General features: G+C 41.5%; 1 protein-coding gene across 11 annotated transcripts in view; it reads right to left on the bottom strand.

The window, feature by feature from the left end:
* The window catches only part of ACSS2 (acyl-CoA synthetase short chain family member 2), a 51,496-nt gene that overhangs the window by 24,238 nt on the left and 8,049 nt on the right, over positions 1-19,209 (bottom strand). The window lies entirely within an intron of this gene.

The raw sequence follows: 19,209 nt of genomic DNA, 5'->3' as shown, positions 1-19,209 counted from the left end.
AAGGCACATGATAGGGAGAAACAGCTGAGGGAAAGATAGGTGGAGAAACTGGGTTCTTTACAGAGGCATCATATGGAAGAGAAACCAGAGGAGAAACATCCCAGGTGAGAAGAGACACCAAACCTGTTATGAGAGGAGATGAGAGGAACACTGAACTGAGATGTTTAGCTTGTATAAGAGAAGATACTGAGAGATGTGATATCAAGTCTCAAAAGTCTGTATCTTCATTGCCTCCACCCTGGTCAAGCCGCCTTCATCTCTTGCCTGGATGACCACAATGACCACCTAACTGGTCTCCCACTTCACTCTTGCACCCTTCCAGTCCACACATCACCCAGCATGATCTGTGATCTCTTTTTTTTTTTTTTTTTGAGACAGAGTCTCAGTCTGTCGTCCAGGCTGGAGTGTAGTAGTGCGATCTCAACTCATTGCAACCTCTGTCTGCTGGGTTCAAATGATTCTCCTCCCTCAACCTCCCAAGTAGCTGAGACCACAGGTGCATGCCACTATGCCTGGCTAATTTTTGTATTTTTAGTACAGATGAAGTTTCACCATGTTAGCCAGTCTGGTCTCGAACTCCTGACCTCAAGCAATCTGCCTGCCTTGGCTCCCAAAGTGCTGGGATTACAAGCATGAGCCACTGCACCCAGCCACAGAATGATTTATTAAAAACATAAATTGGCCAGGCATGGTGGCTCATGCCTGTAATCCCAGCACTTTGGGAAGCCAAGGTAGGTGGATTGAGCCCAAGAGTTTGAGACCAGACTGGGCAACATAGCAAAATGCTCTACTTAAAAAAAAAAAAAAAAAAAATTAGCCAGGTGTGGTGGTGCATGCTAAATCTATAGTTTTAGCTACTCAGGAGGCTGAGGTAGGAGGATCACTTGAGCCCAGAAGGTGGAGATTGCAGTGAGCTGAGATGTTGCCTCTACATCTGAGCTGAGCTGAGATGTTGCCCAGCCAGGGCAATAGAGCCAGACCTTGTCTCAAAATAAATAAATAAACAACAACGACAACAAAACAAACAAACCACAAATCACATCATATCACCTCCTGCTTAAAATCCTTTAATGGCTTCCATTGCATATAGAAGAAAATCCACATTCCTACTTTGCCTTGTATACTCTCCAACTTCATCTTGTGCCATTCTCCTATTCTGCCTACTAGGCTCCAAACACGCTGGCCTTCTGACTGACAGAACATGCCATGTTCTTTAACTATCTTTCCCCAATTCTTCTTGTGTTTCAAATCTCGGCTTAAATGTCACCTCCTAGTGAAGCTTTCCCTGACCACCCTAAGTAGATCAGCTCTTCCTGTTATTCTTCATCACAACACTGCTTATTTTCTTCACAGCATTTTTCTCAAACTATACTTCTTTTGTTATTTATTTGTTTACTTATTGTTATTGTTATTAATATTAACAATAATATTAATAATATTACATATTATTTACTTATTATTTTTGCTAATTGCCTATCTTCCCTACTAGACAGAAGACAGTTTCTGAAGGCAGAGGCCAAGTTGGTCTTGTTCACTGCTGAATCCTTCATTGTCTTGTACAGAACCTTGTATATAGTAGGTGTTCGGTAAATTTTTGCTGAATGAATGCATGAATCTAAAGGATTATTATGGGAAAAAGTAGACTAATGTAGTATAACTATAAATGAAAAACCTATGTCAATTGGGAGAGCTCCATATTAAAGAAAACCTTTCTAACTGTTAGAGGTGTCCAAAGATGGAAGGCACTCCTTCAGGAGTTTCCTGACCCTGGAGATATCATGTCGAATCTGGGATTTTTAGGGATACTAAAGAGCAGACTCCACAATATGGCCAGGGACCAAACGAGACCAGTGTTTCTCAGAGAGTGGTCAGATAGTGTTAATAATGCAGTACCAAGTTTCCATGCAGCATAGGATTGTTCAGGTTGGGCCAGGTAACCCTGACATCTACTTCTCCCAGATTATTCTCCAGGGAGTGGGGTCTTGAAATTTTCATTGCATAAGCTCCCCATATCATTCATGGTTATTGAGGTTTGAGATGACCTTTATGGCCCTTCCAACTTTGATATTCTTTGATTCTATAAAATGAAAAAATAATGTGAAAGAGTTCTGTGATCCATAAAGCACTACACAAATGTGGAGCACTCAAGATACAAGTATACCCACAAGCCAATTTCCCTTTCACCAGGGAATGGAAGCAATGTACCTTGACCAATTAGCAGCCTAATGTTCCCTCTGGGTGCTTCTGCCCTAGCTGCAGTAAGGAACAAGAAGGGCCGAAGGAGGAGGTAGACAGAGGCACATCCCAAAAACTGAACCACAGATTACTCAGAATGCCAGAGGAGGGCCAGGCATGGTGGCTCATGCCTGTAATCCCAACACTTTAGGGTCCGAGGTGGGAGGATCACTTGAGGCCAGGAGTTACAGAGACTAGACTGGACAACAAAGCAAGACCCTGTGTCTGGGGGAAAAAAAAAAAAAAGAAATAAAGAAAAAGAAAAATAAAGAATTCCAGAGGAGGATGGCACTTTTGAGACTCACCACTCTTATTTACCAATGAGAAACCTTTGGCACAGAAATGAAAAGTGATGACCTCGAAGTTACTTACAAATTAGTAGCAGCATTATTCTAAAGCACTGTTGTCCAAAATGGTCACTAGCCACATATAGCTATCGAACACTTGAAATGTGGCGGAAGAACTGGATTATTTTACTTAATTTTAATTACTATAAATATCAATAGTTACATGTAGTTAGTGGCTTCCATGTTGGATAGCACAATTCCTGAGTCCAAATATCTCTAGTTCAGGGCACTCTCCTCCTAAATGACATGGTCTCCAAAAGGCGGGTATTGTTTCCAAATTCAGAATTAGCATAAGGAAAAAAATAAAAATGTAGGAACTCTGAGAATTGTTAGGTTGACAACTACCAAGGATGGAATTTTAGTGTGCTTATTAGAAATTCATCATTCTGTTTGGTTTTCCCTTAGTTCCTTAGAAAAAATTCCTTTTGAAAACACCAAAGATTTCTGGTTTCAAGTGATATCTAATTTGCAGACCCTAATGCAGCCTCATTCAGCTCCTGACTCAAAAACTGGAATCAACTGTCATCCTAGCACCCAAATTTGGAAGGGCTCTCCACCAACTATAAAACTGATGAAACTAGAGTAAATAGCCTCAATCAGTGGACTATTTATGAAATGTCTCCCTAAACATTGATTCCTCACCTATTGAGGAAGCCAGGTTTGTACCAACCAGTCTTCAAAAGGCAGTTAATGGGCCAGGCGCGGTAGCTCATGCCTGTAATCCCAACACTTTGGGAGGCTGAGGTGGGAGGATCACCTGAGGTCAGGAGTTCAAGACCAGCCTGGCCAACATAGCAAAACCCCATCTCTACTTAAAAAAAAAAAAAATTTATCCGGGCATGGTGGCACGCACCTGTAGTTGCGGCTACTCAGGAGGCTGAAGCATGAGAATCGCTTGAACCTGGGAGGCAGAGGTTGTGCTGAGCCAAAATTGTGCCACTGTACTCCAGCCTGGGTGACAGAGCGAGACTCAGTCTCAAAAAAAAAAGAAAAAAAAAGGTCAGAGGTGGTCAAGGAGATACAAATCAAAATAACAAACAGATCCCACTTCACACTCACTAAGATGGGCATAATCAAACAAACAGACAATAACAAGTGCTGACAAGCATATGCAGAAATTGGAAACCTCATACATTGCTGGTGGGAATATAAAATGGTTCAGTTACTTTGGAAAACAGTCTGGCAGTTCCTCAATAGGTTAGAGTTATCATATGACTCAGCAATTACACACCTAGTTATATACCCAAGAGAATTGAAAACATACATCTACACAAAAATATGTACCCAAAGGTTTGTAGTAGCATTATTCATGACATCAGAAAGTGTAAACAACCCAAATGTCCACCAATTGAGGAATGAATAAAGAAAAATGTGGGGCCAGGCGTGGTGACTCATGCCCGTAATCCCAGCACTTTGAGAGGCCAACGAGGGCGGATCACGAGGTCAGGTGTTTGAGACCAGCCTGGCCAACATGGCGAAACCCTGTCTGTACCAAAAATACAAAAATTAGCTGGGCGTGGTGGCTAGTGCCTGTAATCTCAGCTACTCGGGAGCCTGAGGCAGGAGAATCGCTTGAACCCGGGAGGCAGAGGTTGTAGTGAGCCAAGATTATGCCACTGCACTCCAGCCTGGGCGACAAGAGCAAGACTCCATCTCAAAAAAAAAAAAAAAAAAAGAAAGAAAGAAAGAAAGAAAGAAAAATGTGGTAATGTGATACAGTTATACAATGCAACATTATTCAGCGATGTAAAAGGATGAAGTACTGATAGATGGTAAAACATGGATGAACATTTTTTTTTAAGACAGTCTCACTTTGTTGCCCAGACTGGAGTGTGGTGGCATGATCTCAGCTCACTGCAACCTCTGCCTCCTGGGTTCAAGCAATTCTCCTGCCTCAGTCTCCCAAGTACCTGGAACTACAAGCATGCACCACCATGCCCGGCTAATTTTTATATTTTTAGTACAGATGGGGTTTCACCATGTTGGCCAGGCTGGTCTCGAACTCCCAACCTCAGGTGATCTGCCTGCCTCAGCTTCCCAAAGTGCTGGGATTACAGGCATGAGCCACTGCATCCGGCCTATAACACGGATGAACCTTGAAAACATTATGCTTAGTGAAAGAAATCAGACACAAAGGGCCACATATTATATGATTCCATTTATATGAAATGTCCAGAATAAGGCAGAGCCTTAGAGACAGAAAGTAGGTTAGTGGTTGCCTAGAGCTAGAGGGGAAGAAGTTGGGAGGAAATGAAAAATGACTGCTAATGAGTATTGGACTTCTTTTGGGGGTGATGAAAATGTTCTAAAATTGAAAGATGTACACCTTTGCAAATATATTAAAAATATGAATTGTATACTTTAAATGGGTGAATTGTACAGTATAAATTATATCTCAATAAAAAATATAATTGCAATTTTGATTGGAATTGCAATAAATGTACAGATTAATTTGGAAAATACAGACATCTTTACAAACCTTCATTTCCAGAAAGACTGTAACCATTCATCAGAAAGATTTAGCACTATTCATTCATTCATTCTTGCCTCTTTCTATTTCTTTTTTTTTTTTTTTTGAGACAGAGTCTAGCTCTGTTTCCCAGGCTGGAGTGCAGTGGTGCTATCTCAGCTCACTGCAACCTCCGCCTCCTGGGTTCAAGCAATTCTCATGTCTCAGCCTCCCAAGTAGCTGGGACTACAGGCTCCCACCACCACACCCGGCTAATTTTTATATATTAGAGACAGGGTTTTACCATGTTGGCCAGGCTGGTCTTGAACTCTTGACCTCAAGTGATCCACCCGCCTCAGCCTCCCAAAGTGCTAGGATTACAGGTGTGAGCCACCACGCCCAGCCTTTCTGTTTATTTCTAAAGACAACACTGGCCGGGCGCAGTGGCTCAAGCCTGTAATCCCAGCACTTTGGGAGGCCGAGACGGGCGGATCACGAGGTCAGGAGATCAAGACCATCCTGGCTAACACGGTGAAACCCCGTCTCAACTAAAAAATACAAAAAACTAGCCGGGCGAGGTGGTGGGCGTCTGTAGTCCCAGCTACTCCGGAGGCTGAGACAGGAAAATGGCGTAAACCCGGGAGGCGGAGCTTGCAGTGAGCTGAGATCCGGCCACTGCACTCCAGCCTGGGTGACAGAGTGAGACTCCGTCTCAAAAAAAAAAAAAAAAAGACAACACTTGGACACTGATTTTTTTCTAGCACTACAGTCCTATGTAGACATCTGTTTCCCACACTGGATTGTGAGTTCCTTAATGGCAGACAGGATATCTTTTTATATGTTTTCTCCTCAGTGCTTACCACAAAGGCCAATACACAGTGAGCACTTAATACATAATTGTAAAATGAATAGATAAAAGAATGAATAAACAAATGAACAAACTTATCTCTGCTCATATGACCAGCTGGATCCAGGATGATCAAAGAGAGAAAGTATGGAAGGAGAGGGGATAAGATAGGATACAGACAAACAAGATAGATGCTGGACAGGCAGGGGAAAGACAAGAGTGGAATTTGTGGAATGGATTTTGGAATCATGTCAAGAAGAGTTTCTTGAGCTCCCACAGTGGGCTCAGTCTGGGACTCTGTGAAGAGGCTGGAAGAGGCCCCTGGAGCTGAGGTTCAGAGTATGGGACTCCTGCCCTGCAGTTTGGGCTATTATTGTACCCTGTCCTCTTGCCAGCTATTTTCAGGCCTTGATCCAAATACCTTGTGCATGTTCCCTTGGCCAAAGTGGCTTTGGTGCCTGATGGATTGTGTACCTCTTCTCTTTTCCCACTGCCTACAAGCCTACTTACAGGAAGGGAATCATGCACTTGTTCCTACCATCCCGTGTCCCATGCTGGCCTTACCTATAACAAGTGAATGAGGGTAGCTCTTTTATTACTAGAGCATTTGGAATGCAGCCCAAAAGAGGAATATGCCTAGAGCAGAAACAGAAAGTCGAAAGAAAATCCAGGGGCCTCATTTTATATGTACATCAAGTCTCTCAAGTATAATAGACACATGCAAAAATATTCATTACAATGGTTCTCTATTATCTAGGTCAAAGGCAGTTTAAATCACTAGTCCTCAATCTAAGGTACTCTACTCCTGTGAGTACCTGCGCAGAAAAATATGAAGAGAATAAATGTCTAGATCCTCAACTTCCATATGTAATATTTCCTAACAATGATCTGTCTGAGTTGGCTCTTCTTTCTCACTCTCTTTCACAATTACCCTTCTCCCATGTTAAACAAGAATGTCATAGCTCTCTCTTATCTCAAACTTTATTACGGTACAATGCCAGGGTATGAACAAAGTGCTGAACAAAGGGACAATTTGAGAATGTATAACTTCTGAGTGAGAGCCCCAAGAAAGCAAATCGAAGAGAGTTTCTCTGAGAAATCAGTATTGAAAGGATTGGCATCTTTTTTTTTTTTTTTTTTGAGACGGAGTCTTGCTCGGTAGCCCAGGCTGGAGTGCAGTGGCCGGATCTCAGCTCACTGCAAGCTCCGCCTCCCGGGTTTACGCCATTCTCCTGCCTCAGCCTCCCAAGTAGCTGGGACTACAGGCGCCCGCCACCTCGCCCGGCTAGTTTTTTTTTTTTAGGATTGGCATCTTAATTCATCCACCTAACAAACTCATGGCAAGACTACTTGCCTTATATCTCTTAGAATTACAATTCAGCAGTGAAATAGTTATCACAGAGTCATATATTAACATATTTATCTTAAGAAAGAAGTTAGGCAATTTCTAACAAAGTAGATCTGATTTGGATGATTATGTTGAGTGATAACTGGCTATGCAAAATAGGTTGTATGGTGGATGTTTTCTATAAATTATATGAGCTAAATTTGCAGTGCCAATGTTTTGAAAGAGCTATAACATATATGTGCATATACATATGTGTGTGTATATAATATTTCCAAAATATTTTGGAAATTAGATTTTTTGCAATTTTCAAATGTTATAATAAAATTTTTAGATATGAACATTATGCCAAGAGTTACATAATTTTTCAAAATTCTTTTAGGTATACAATTTTAAGAGTTTAAGGTTATTAATCTAAATAATTTTTCAGTGGTACTTTATCCCTTCCCCTCTACATCAGAATTGCCTGTGGAGGTTACAAAAATACAAGTCGGAGGTCTTACCCTGTGGAGATTCTAACTCAATAGTCTGAGATAGGTTCCAGGAATCTGGATTTCTAACGACATCCTCAGGTAATTATTTACATAATAATTACAAAACAATCTAGTCACCAGACTAGATTGTTTACCCCTAATTCAACGTATAATTTACACAAACTTTCCCCTCTCTCTGAGCCTGTTATTGTGGTCTTAGCAAGTAAAGCATGGCTATCCATATAAATAAATTTAGACTTCTATCAATTTGTTTCCCATCATATGAAAACAACTAGATAGATTTTTAACAAATCCGGATGTCATATTAGGATTTTTTGAGACAGGGTCTCACCCAGGCTGGAGTGCAGTGGCACAATCACTGCTCACTGCAGCTTCAACCTCCCAGGCTCAAGCAATCCTCCCACCTCAGCCTCCCAAATATCTAGGACCACAGGCATGCATGACCATACCCAGCTAATTTTTTATTTATTATTATTATTATTTTGAGACAGAGTCTCACTCTGTTACCCAGGCTGGAGTGCAGTGGCACGATCTTGGCTCACTTCGACCTCTGCCTCCTAGGTTCAATTGATTCTCCTTCCTCAGCCTCCTGAATAGTTGGGATTACAGGTGTGAGCCACCACGCCCAGCCTAATTTTTAAATTTTTTGTAGAGAAGGGGTCTACCTGTGTTGCCCAGGCTGATCTCAAACTCCTGAGCTCAGTGATCCTCCCTCCTCAGTCTCCCAAAGTTCTGGGATTACAGGCATGAGCCACTGTGCCTGGCAGATTCTCTAACTCACTATATGTGTCAGTTTGGAGGACACCTCAAATAGCCATCCTCAAAAGCAGCTCTGAAACTAAAGTTCAACAAGAACCCTCTGTGACTGCTCCTTTGGATAGATTTACATGTATTAAAATATCATGGTCAAAAAGAAGCAAACATTGGTTTCAAAAATTAGTCTCTGGTCAAAAAATCACAATTAGAAATGCAGGTGTTCATATGCTCTAGAGATGTTTTCTGTATGGGCAACTCTGTGTGTAATGTATTCTGGGGTGAACAGTTTCAGGGTTGTATTTATTTTATTTAAATAAAATAATGATGCTCCATGATAGTAAAACCATAAGGCTTTCAATAAGTAGACCAGACCTTAGAACCCTACAAGAGGGCTGTTCTAAAAACTTTATATCCCAAAAAGAGGTAACAGGTAAGTCCAAGGCCCTCTTATGTCTGAGATTTTGCAGTCTTCTCTTGTACCTTCTCTAATTCAAAATTCCAAGCTGGCCAGGCACGGTGGCTCACGTCTGTGATCCCAGCACTTTGGGAGGCCGAGGCAGGAAGCTTACCTGAGGTCAGGAATTTGAGACCAGCCTGGCCAACATGGCAAAACCCCATCTCCACTAAAAATACAAAAAAAAAAAAAAAAAAAAAAAAAATTAGCCGGGCATGGTGGTGTGTGCCTGTAGTCCCAGCTACTCGGGAGGCTGAAGCAGGAGAGTTGTTTGAACCCAGGAGGTGGACGTTACCATGAGCTTATGAGCCGAGATCACACCATTGCACTCCAACCTGGGCAACAAGAGCAAAACTCTGTCTCAAAATAAAAATAAAAATAAAATTAGCCAGGTATGGTAGTGCATGCCTGTGGTCCTAGCTACTCAGGAGGCTGAGGTGGGAGGATCACTTGAACCTTGCAGTTTGAGTCTACAGTGGGCCACAATCACACCACTGCACACCAGCCTGAGCAATAGAGCGAGACAAAGAAAAAGGAAAGGGGAAAGGAAAGGAAAGGAAAGGAAAGGGGAAAGGAAAGGGGAAAGGAAAGGAAAGGAAAGGAAAGGAAGAAGGAGGAAGGAAGGAGAGAAGAAAAGAAAAATCCTAAGTATTTATGAGAGATTATAAACTGAGTGGAGAGTGAGGCTGTCAATGAGGCTAATGTAATCTTAGATGTGTAAAGTCAAAGAATGGTAATAGTACTCTGTTCAAGGCAGAACATGGCTGGAATACTTAATGAGAGATATTGGCCAACTAAAGTATATCCAGGGGAGACTGACGTGGTTGTTTAGGAAGCCACATCATATGAGGAACCTGAGAATGTGGACTCAGTATCACCTCATTTATAAAACAAGAACACTGGACTAGATCAGGGGTTTTCAAACTGAGCTTTGCAAATCCCTAGGGATTCCAGACACACACCTCACAGGGAACACAGTGACAGGGTGGAGAAGCCTACAGAATGTGGCTCTACGCCTCCAATCCATGCTCCAACAAGATCAGCACTGCTGTTACCTGTTTTAGGTATAGGGTTTCGGCATAATAATAAAAATAGCTAATACACTTTTTGCCAAGCACTAAGCCCTTTATATAGATTATTCCAATTCTTCCTTACAATAATCTATGTCACAGGACTTGTTATTATTTCCATTTTACAGACATGAAAAATTGAGGTTTAAAGAGGTGAGGTAACTTGCCTAACTAGTAAGTATTAAGGTAGAGATGCAGGAATTGAATCAGAATGACCCAGAATCAGAATGATAACTTACGGGGATTGTTAGGTATTGGGATATTGGTAGTACAATTCCTGATTTATATGGGAATTAGAACAAATGACCTCTAAGGTCTGAAACTGAGAGTCTTGAATTCTCAGAGGTTCAAGGTGTGAGACACTGGGGATCATTACCAGTGCCCAACCTCTCCCAAACCAAATCCAGGAAGTGGGGGAAGGCCCATCCTCAACTCCAGGCCTTCTGAGTTAATTGTTATAAATGTGGGGTTGCCATAAGGCAAGAACCCCTGCTCCCATCTGACCATCTAATATCTTCAAAGGAGAGGAGGCCAGTTCCTCTTCTCCCCTAACTTCTCCCAGAAATGTAGGGAACTTATCCAGGCAGTTCCCTACATTTGTGACAGAAATTCTGAAGGTCAGTGCCAAAAGTAACTTAAGCAAGTGTCCTGTACATCCCTAACAGTTTATAAGTGGGAAAAAGAAGGCTTAGAAAAGGGCATTAACTAAAGCCATTCTTTTCATTAAATGTTTACTGAACACACCAGTATAAGAAGTTGGCCCAGACACAAACTCAAGTAGCTGATATGAAGCTCAGGACACTGAAACAGGCCTCAAGACAGAGTCTTCAGAGTAATACATTTATTATTCATATGCCATCTACTTCCAAAAAAGTGACTCGGAAAGCACAGCCTACTTGTCTCATTTTCACCACTTTAGGGAGGGGTTCTGTAAAGTGTCAAAGGTCATAAAACACAGGGAGAAATGAGAGAAGCAGGTTAGAAATCCACCTTAAACATGAAGTCCTCCAGCTCTCCTCCACAATCTGCTCACCTGATTCAACTGGAGAAAGACTGTTCCCAACAACAGGTATTTCCCATGTATCTCCCATTAGCTTTGAGTATTTATGATACCAGCCACAAACAACCCTCAGGCAAGGGGAGCAGACTCCTTCCTCAGCCCCTTCATTCCAAACCTTCTAAAATTCTCACTTTATGTTGTCAACATCATTATAGAAAAAAATAAATAAATAAACAAAATCCTCCGTCGTTCTTACCATCGCAACAGAAATTCAACCCACCTACTGAGTCACCACAGAGTCACTACAGGTTGCAACAGAACTTCTAAAAACTGCTTCCTCTCTTCAGAAACAGTCAGAGAATTCTGGAATATTAGAGATGAAAGGGACCCTGCAGAGTATCTGTAGTGCATTTCCCATCATGCCTACAAAGAGAAGGCCCAGAAAGAGGAACAGAATGGTCTGAAGTCATCTTTCTCAAAATGAGTGTTTTTCTTTACCAAGCATATCTTAATCAACAGACATGCTGTTGTGAAACTAGTGAAGATATAGATATAGTGTGTGTATTTGAGAAGGTAGGGATGGTTGAGAAGGTGAGGGAAGCCCATGTTTTGACAAGGAGATCTGTAAAGGTGATAGGGAAAATCAGAGCCCTAGAGTGTATTGTCCTATCATTCATGTCAAGGGACTCTAAATTATCTAGGTCCATATTCTGGAGTTCACTTCAGTGATATGGGGAGGTAGGGAATTTTTTTTTTTGCCTCAAATACACACACACACACACATATGCCTACAAGGATCTGGGCAGCTCCAAATGTCATACTATGGAATTCATATTCAGGAGCATACAAGGATCCTGAGAGCAGAGCTTCTGTCCTAGGGTCACTCCTAAAGTTGCCTTATTCTTGAAAGCTCCAGTTCCTGAAGAAGGACTGAAATATAGTGAGAGCCATGAAGAGACAGCAGTGATTTCAGCTGAGGGTGGGGATTTAGGTGGCTCAGAGATAATGACAGCCTTAGGAAACACAAAGCAAAGCAAACAATGGAAGGAATCAACCATACCAAATGTGTTGGGCTTTGGTGACTGGGGACTTCTAGAAAAAGTAGAGATTGAGCAGCTAGTATAAATGACCAGAATATCAGCCATCAACCACTCTTTCCACCCTCTCCTTATAAACCTTTTACTTAATCCCCCAAATCCCCAACAGTACCCCAGTGTTCCTTTAACTAGCTAACTCCCTGCCACTCCTTCAGCTACCTCTAACACCCTCACTGACTCTCTCTCCCTGAATGACTATCCCAATACTTTGTCACTGATCATTTTCTCATACATATACACATGCACCCCCACTAATATATTTATCTGCCACACCAGGGGGAAGACAGCACGAGAGGGTTGGAACCAAAGTCTGTATTTTGTAGGGCAAATTTAGCCCTTGAATCAGATGAATGTGTGCCTTCAAAAGAGGCAGTGTTTATACAGATTAAGAGAATCCTTGACTCTTTCCTCTCACTTTCTCCCCGTCTCTTCACCATCTACACACCTAGTTACCTGTGCTGGTTTCTTTCCATAATGAAAAAATAGCTAATACACTTTTTGCCAAGCACCAAGCCCTTTATACAGATTAAATTAATGTAAACTTACTAAATCACTCTAAAATTTCATTGTTCCATTCCATTCCCACCAGCAGCATCACAGTTCAGAACTCAATAACAAACTCTCAGTTCTCTGGCTTCACATTCCCATTTCCATATGTATCCAGATGATCTTCTTAACCTCTGCTGTGACTTCTACATTCCCCTGCATGCAATCCTTTCACAGATCTCCAAAAATAGTCAAGATCTCCCTTACCTGGACCTCATCCGCTGTTGATGACAACCTTGACTCCTCTTTCACTCCCCATACCCAATCCAAGTTAGTAAATTCCATGGCTTCTTCATTCAAAATAGATCCAGAATTTGACCACATCTAACCATCTTCATGACTACTCCTATGGTCTAAATCACCACAATCTATCACCTCGATTTCTACAATAGCCTCTTAATTGGTCTCCCTACTTCTACTTTTCCCCTTCTACAGTCTCTTCTTAATATAAAAGATAGAGCCTAAATAGAAGCCAAATCATTATCACGTCTATGTTTAAGATTGTCTAGCGGTGTGGGTGGGCATGGTGGCTCATGCCTGTAACCCCAGCACTTTGGGAGGCCGAGGTGGGCAGGTCACAAGGTCAGGAGTTCGAGACCAGCCTGGCCAACATGGTGAAAACCCGTCTCTACTAAAAATACAAAAATTGGCCAGAAACGGTGGCACATACCTGTAATCCCAGTACTTTGGGAGGCCAAGGCAGGTGGATCATGAGGTCAAGAGATCAAGACCATCCTGGCTAAGATGGTGAAACCCCATCTCTACTAAAAATACAAAAAATTAGCCGGGTGTGGTGGTGGGCACCTGTAGTCCCAGCTACTCGGGAGACTGAGGCAAGAGAATGGCATGAACCCAGGAGGCAGAGCTTGCAGTGGGTGAAGATTACGCCACTGCACTCCAGCCTGGGCAATACAGTGAGACTCTGTCTCAAAAATAAAAAATATTAGCCAGATGTGATGGAGGGTGCCGTGAGCCAAGATCACACCATTGCACTCTAGCCTGGGCAACAGAGCAAGACTCCGTCTCAACAACAACAACAAAAAGATTGTCTAGTGGTTTCCCATTTCACCATGAATAAAAGGCCAAAGTCTATATTAGCTTTCAAGATGTGACTTGACCTAATATCCTGCTGGTGTCAATACTACTCTCTCTTCCCTAGTTCACACTGTTTTAGCTACACTAAGTTCCTAGCTAGTCTTCAAACACACCAGGCAGCAGCACATTTGTTTTTCCGTCAACCTGGAACATTTCCCCTCCGTACCCCAACTATCTGTGTAGCACACTCCAACTTTCCTTCAGATCTCTGCTCAAATGTCATCTTTATCAAAAGGTTCTTTCCTTATCAGCTCCCACTCTGCACTGTCACTTCCATTTCTCCTTGCTCTGCTCTATATTTTTCTATAGTACTCATCATTACCTGTCCTATACTTATGGTTTCTGTGTTTATTGTCTGTCTCCTCAAGCTGGACTATAACCTCCATGAGGGCAAGAACTTTGTTTAGAATAGTGCCTGGCACATAATAAGTTCTTAGTCAGCATTTATTGAATGAATAAATTGTTCCCCGCATAAACTTTTTACTCTAAACACGCTTGGTCTTCTCACTGTTCCAACATAAATAATTGTGGTGGTTAATATTTACGTGCATTCAGTGTGCCAGGAATTTGACACATGGTTTTTTTTTTTTATCCTATTCAATCTTACAAAACTGACAACTCCATGAGATAAAAGCTATTTTTATCCATGTTTAACAGTTGAGAAAACTGAGGCTCAAAGAGGTTAAGTAACTTGCCCAAGATCAGACAGCTAATTAGTGGCAAAAATAGGACTCAAACTAGGTTAGTCTGACACCAGAACACCCATTCTCCCAATCTTTATGTTATCCTGCCTCCCTATAAGGCTTTCTCCTTTCTATGAACTATTTGTGTAAGTAGCTCTTTGCAGTTTGGTCCATAACTCTTTTCAGGCTTTTTTTTTTTTTTTTTTTTTGATGGAGTCTTGCTCTGTTGCCCAGGCTGGCGTACATTGGCATGATCTCAGCTCACAACAACCTCTGTCTCCTGGGTTCAAGCAATTCTCCTGTCTCAGCCTCCCAAGTAGCTGGGATTACAGGAGTGCACCACCATACCTGGCTAATTTTTGTATTTTTAGTAGAGATGGGGTTCGTCTTGTTGGCCAGGCTGGTCTTGAACTCCTGACCTAAGGTGATCAGCCCACCTCAGCCTCCCAAAGTGTTGGGATTACAGGCGTGAGCCACTGTGCCTGGCCCAGGCTGTTTTTATGTAGATCTATTTGTTTTGTTTTGTTTTGCTTTGTTTTTGAGATGGAGTTTCACTCTCGTCGCCCGGGGTGGAATGCAATGGCACGATCTCGGCTCATTACAACCTCCGCCTCCTGGGTTCAAGCCATTCTCCTGCCTCAGCCTCCCAAGTAGCTGCAATTACAGGCACCCGCCACCACACCCAGCTGATTTTTGTATTTTTAGTAGAGACAGGGTTTCACCATGTTGGCCAGGCTGGTCTCGAACTCCTGACCTCAGGTGATCCACCTGCCTTGGCCTTCCAAAGTGCTGGGATTACAGGCGTGAGCCACTGTGCCCAGTCAATCTATTTGGTCTTTCCAAATAGAATGTAAATTCCATGAGATTAGGGTCTGGGACATTCAAACCTAATAACACATTTTATCTGATATTTTAAAGTTAATTTAAATCAATTTGGCTAATGTGGCTACTTTCTCTTTTTATCTGTCATAGCCAAGTGCTGGACTACTAGAATAATGAGGTAGTGTCATGACTGAAAAAAAATTGTTGACTAGGAGTGAGAGTATCTGGAGATTAGTCTCAGTTCTGTCTTCAAACAGGTGTATGACCCTCAGGCAAATCACTTAGCTTCTTTGTCCCTTAATCTACCAATCTTTGAAGAGAGTTGGCCTAGATGGACTCTAACAGTCACTTCAAATTCTAAAAACACTACTATTCCATGAACATTTGCAATGTGTCAAGCCAAAAGTAAAAGGCCAAATTATTCCTTAATATGGTTCTATTTTGGATAATGGGAGTACTTTCCTAAGAACACCACTTCCTTTGTGGATAATTTCAGTATCTATACAATGCATGTTCCAAAACAAGACACGAGCTACAAATGTGGCTTGTTAATGCCACCATAGCTATCTAAATGACATAAAATTAAGAAGAAAGACATAATGTGTTTCTATAAGAAGTATATCAATTGGAGTGAATCATGGAAAAGATGTCATTTTTAAAAGCCTTAGTAAGAATTAGAGCAGAAAGAAGGTGAGCTCCAAGAGGGAGAACTTTGGGAGGAAAAGGAGGACTTCATATGATAGTGAGTTTGGAAAATATTAAATATATGATAAAGGCTTCAACAGTACAAGACAAAAATGGTAAGCAATTATTATTATTATTATTTATTGTTTTTTTGAGACAGAGTCTCGCTCCGTCACCCAGGCTGGAGTGCAGCGGCGTGATCTTGGCTCACTGCAACCTCTGCCTCCCAGGTTCAAGTGATTCTTCTGCCTCAGACTCCCAAGTAGCTGGGACTACAGATGTGCACCATCATGCCCAGCTAATTTTTTTTGTATTTTTAGTAGAGATGAGATTTCACCACGTTGGCCAGGCTTGTCTCGAACTCCTGACCTCAGGTGATCTGCCTGGGCCTCAGCCTCCCAAAGTGTTGGGATTACAGGCATGAGCCACTGCGCCCAGCTCGGTAAGCAATTATTAACTTCAGAGTAAATAAAAATCTGTACATAAAAGGAAATGTACAGCATACCATAATATGCTATTCTTATGTAAACTGGTTTTAAATTAACTAGAAAACAGCTTTAATTATATTGAGAAGAAGAGAGAAGGAAGTTAGACAGGTATATAAGAACTAAATTCTCATCTATCATAGTAAGAAATCAATACTTTCTTTAAAAATGATGAAAAATAGCAGTATAAGCACATCCTTTAAAAATACAGAGGTAACAAAAGGAAGTAACCACATATCTGGCATATTTGCACTTTACTTTCTTACAATAAAATGCAATTTATTTGTATTTTGCTTTTGCTTTACTATAAACATAAAATAATTAAATAGTAATTGCCTATATGGTACTTGTCTCTTGCCTTTTTACCCGTATATCCCTAATGCCTAACGCAGCCCTGAGTATACAATATCTTTAACAATTCTTGTTGAGGGAGTGACCAATGTAAAAATGGAGTAAGGATGTCTTATTTTTTTGAGTTACAGAATTTTGCACTGGAAATTAATTTAGAGATTATTTAATCCAGTGCTTCCCCAATGGGTGTTCCATGGAATACTGCTTCTTGTGATGTCAATAGCATGCTGGCAAAAAGTGTTTGGGGCTTAAATAAGTTCAGCAAATCATATGTTAAACAAAATTAATCAGGTATCTCTAATGTAGGACTTCTTGGAGATTTTACTATGCTAATATACATTAGGAATCTCACACAAAGGCAATTTGTTATGTGATGTTTCTCAGACTGAAACATTTTATGAATTAAAAAGCCCCCTACTAATATCTCCAGTAATTAGTGGTTCCTGAAGAATTCTTTGGAAAACGCTGATCTAGTCTACTCTCATTTTACAGATGGGGAAAGAGAGGCTCTCCAAAGCCTGTCCAGGGGAACCGGTGCCTCTAGAAAGAAAGGGCCTCAGGATTCTGGAAAACTCTCCAGTGATTGAAAACTCTGGCCTGTGTATTCTGTTTTTCATTAGGCACCTGAGTTCTTTCAAACCAGGGAACAAATTCAGATACAAGCATTTCCTTTTAAGATCTTTTTTTTCTCTTTTTATTTTTCTTATTTTATTTTTATTATTACTTTTTGAGACAGGGTCTTGCTCTGTTGCCCAGGCTGGAGTACAGTGGTGTGATCTCTGCTCACTGCAACCTCCGCCTCCTGGGCTCAAGCAGTCCTCCCACCACAGCCTTTTGAGTAGCTGGGACTACAGGCATGCACCACCATGCCCAGCTAATTTTTGTCTTTTATGTAGAGTGGGAGTTTCACCATGTTGCCCAGGCTGGTCTCGAACTCCTAAGCTCAAGTAACCCTCTTGCCTCAGCCTCCCAAAGTGCTGGGATTACAGGTATGAGCCACCATGCCCGGCCTCCTTTGAAGATCTTTAAAGGTTTTCTGATCTTTAAAGAGCCTGGGAAATGAGCCCAAGTGTTGGCTGGAGCTCAAGCATAAAGCTCTAAAGCAGAAGCTAAAGAGAGTCTCAACAGACACAATGGACAGTGAATTTCAGTGGCAAAGTGGCCCCCAACTAAGCAATGGTAATACAATAATAGACCACTCACACCTATACAGTGTTTTCTAATAAACAAATAAGTGCTTTTACAACGTTATCTCATTTGATTCTTACAACAATGTAGTGAGAAAAACAAGGGTAGAATTATTATCCCCATTTTATGAAAGAAGAAACTGACTCTTAGTTAAATGCGTTGTCTGTGGTTAAACAACATGTTAATGGCAGAGTTGAAAGGAGAACCTAAATTTCCTGTCTCTCAGGTTAAGGCTCTTCTCAATATATCACACAAACTGGGCAAAGATATTGAGTGAGTTCCAATTTAACTCTCCTATGAATGATCCAAGATGCTCCTATTGGCTAGCTTAAAAAATTAATCAGGCCAGACATGGTGGCTCATGCTAATCCCAGCACTTTGGGAGGCCAAGGCAGGCAGATCGCTTGAGTTCAGGAGTTCAAGAACAGCCCGGGCAACGTGGTGAAACCCCATCATTACAAAAAATACTAAATGCAAAATACAAAGTACAAAAATTAGCCAAACGTGGTGGTGCATGCCTGTAGTCCCACCTACTCAGGAGGCTGACGTGGGAGGATTGCTTGAGCAGGGGAGGCAGAGGCAGAGGTTGCAGTGAGCCAAGATCATGCCACTGCACTCCAGCCTGGGCAACAGAGCAAGATCCTGTCTCAGAAAAAAATAGATCAATTCTGAGTGCTCATAGGTTGTGGCAGAAGCAACACCCCAATTATTGGAATTTCAAAGTCCTATTTGGATTTGGTATAGTAGTAGCTCCTAGACAGCTAAATTCCTGGGAGAAGCAGTCTTAGAAATTTCCTGCTGGGGAGGCCGCATGGCCTAGTGGTACAAGCAAGGAGTCAGGCAGACTTGAGCTTAATTCTGGCTTTACCACTTGTTCACTCTATGACCTTATTCACTATATAACCCTTCAATGCTTCATTTGTTCACCTGTAAAATGAAACTAAGAATTCCTATTTTACAAAGCTGTTGAGAGGCCAAGGTAAGGAATTAGAGGTGTAATAGAGTGTCATGGTTGTGTATAAGCTCTGTAATTATACTGCCTAGGTTTGAATCTCAGCCTTGCTTCTAGCTAGTTGTTTCACTTCAGATATGTCACTTGACTTCTCAGAATTTCAGTTTTCGCCCATATAAAATAAGGAAAACAAATAGTGCTTTCATAATTATTATAAGCATCAAAGGAGATAATATTTGTTAAGCACTTAAGCATAGTTTCTGGCACACAGCTCTGTAAAAGATAATGATAACGATAGTGATAGTAGAG

This window comes from Papio anubis, chromosome 16 (genome assembly GCF_008728515.1).
Source record: "Papio anubis isolate 15944 chromosome 16, Panubis1.0, whole genome shotgun sequence".
In the NCBI taxonomy this organism is placed as follows: domain Eukaryota; kingdom Metazoa; phylum Chordata; class Mammalia; order Primates; family Cercopithecidae; genus Papio; species Papio anubis.
This window is presented reverse-complemented; position numbering and strand designations above follow the sequence as displayed.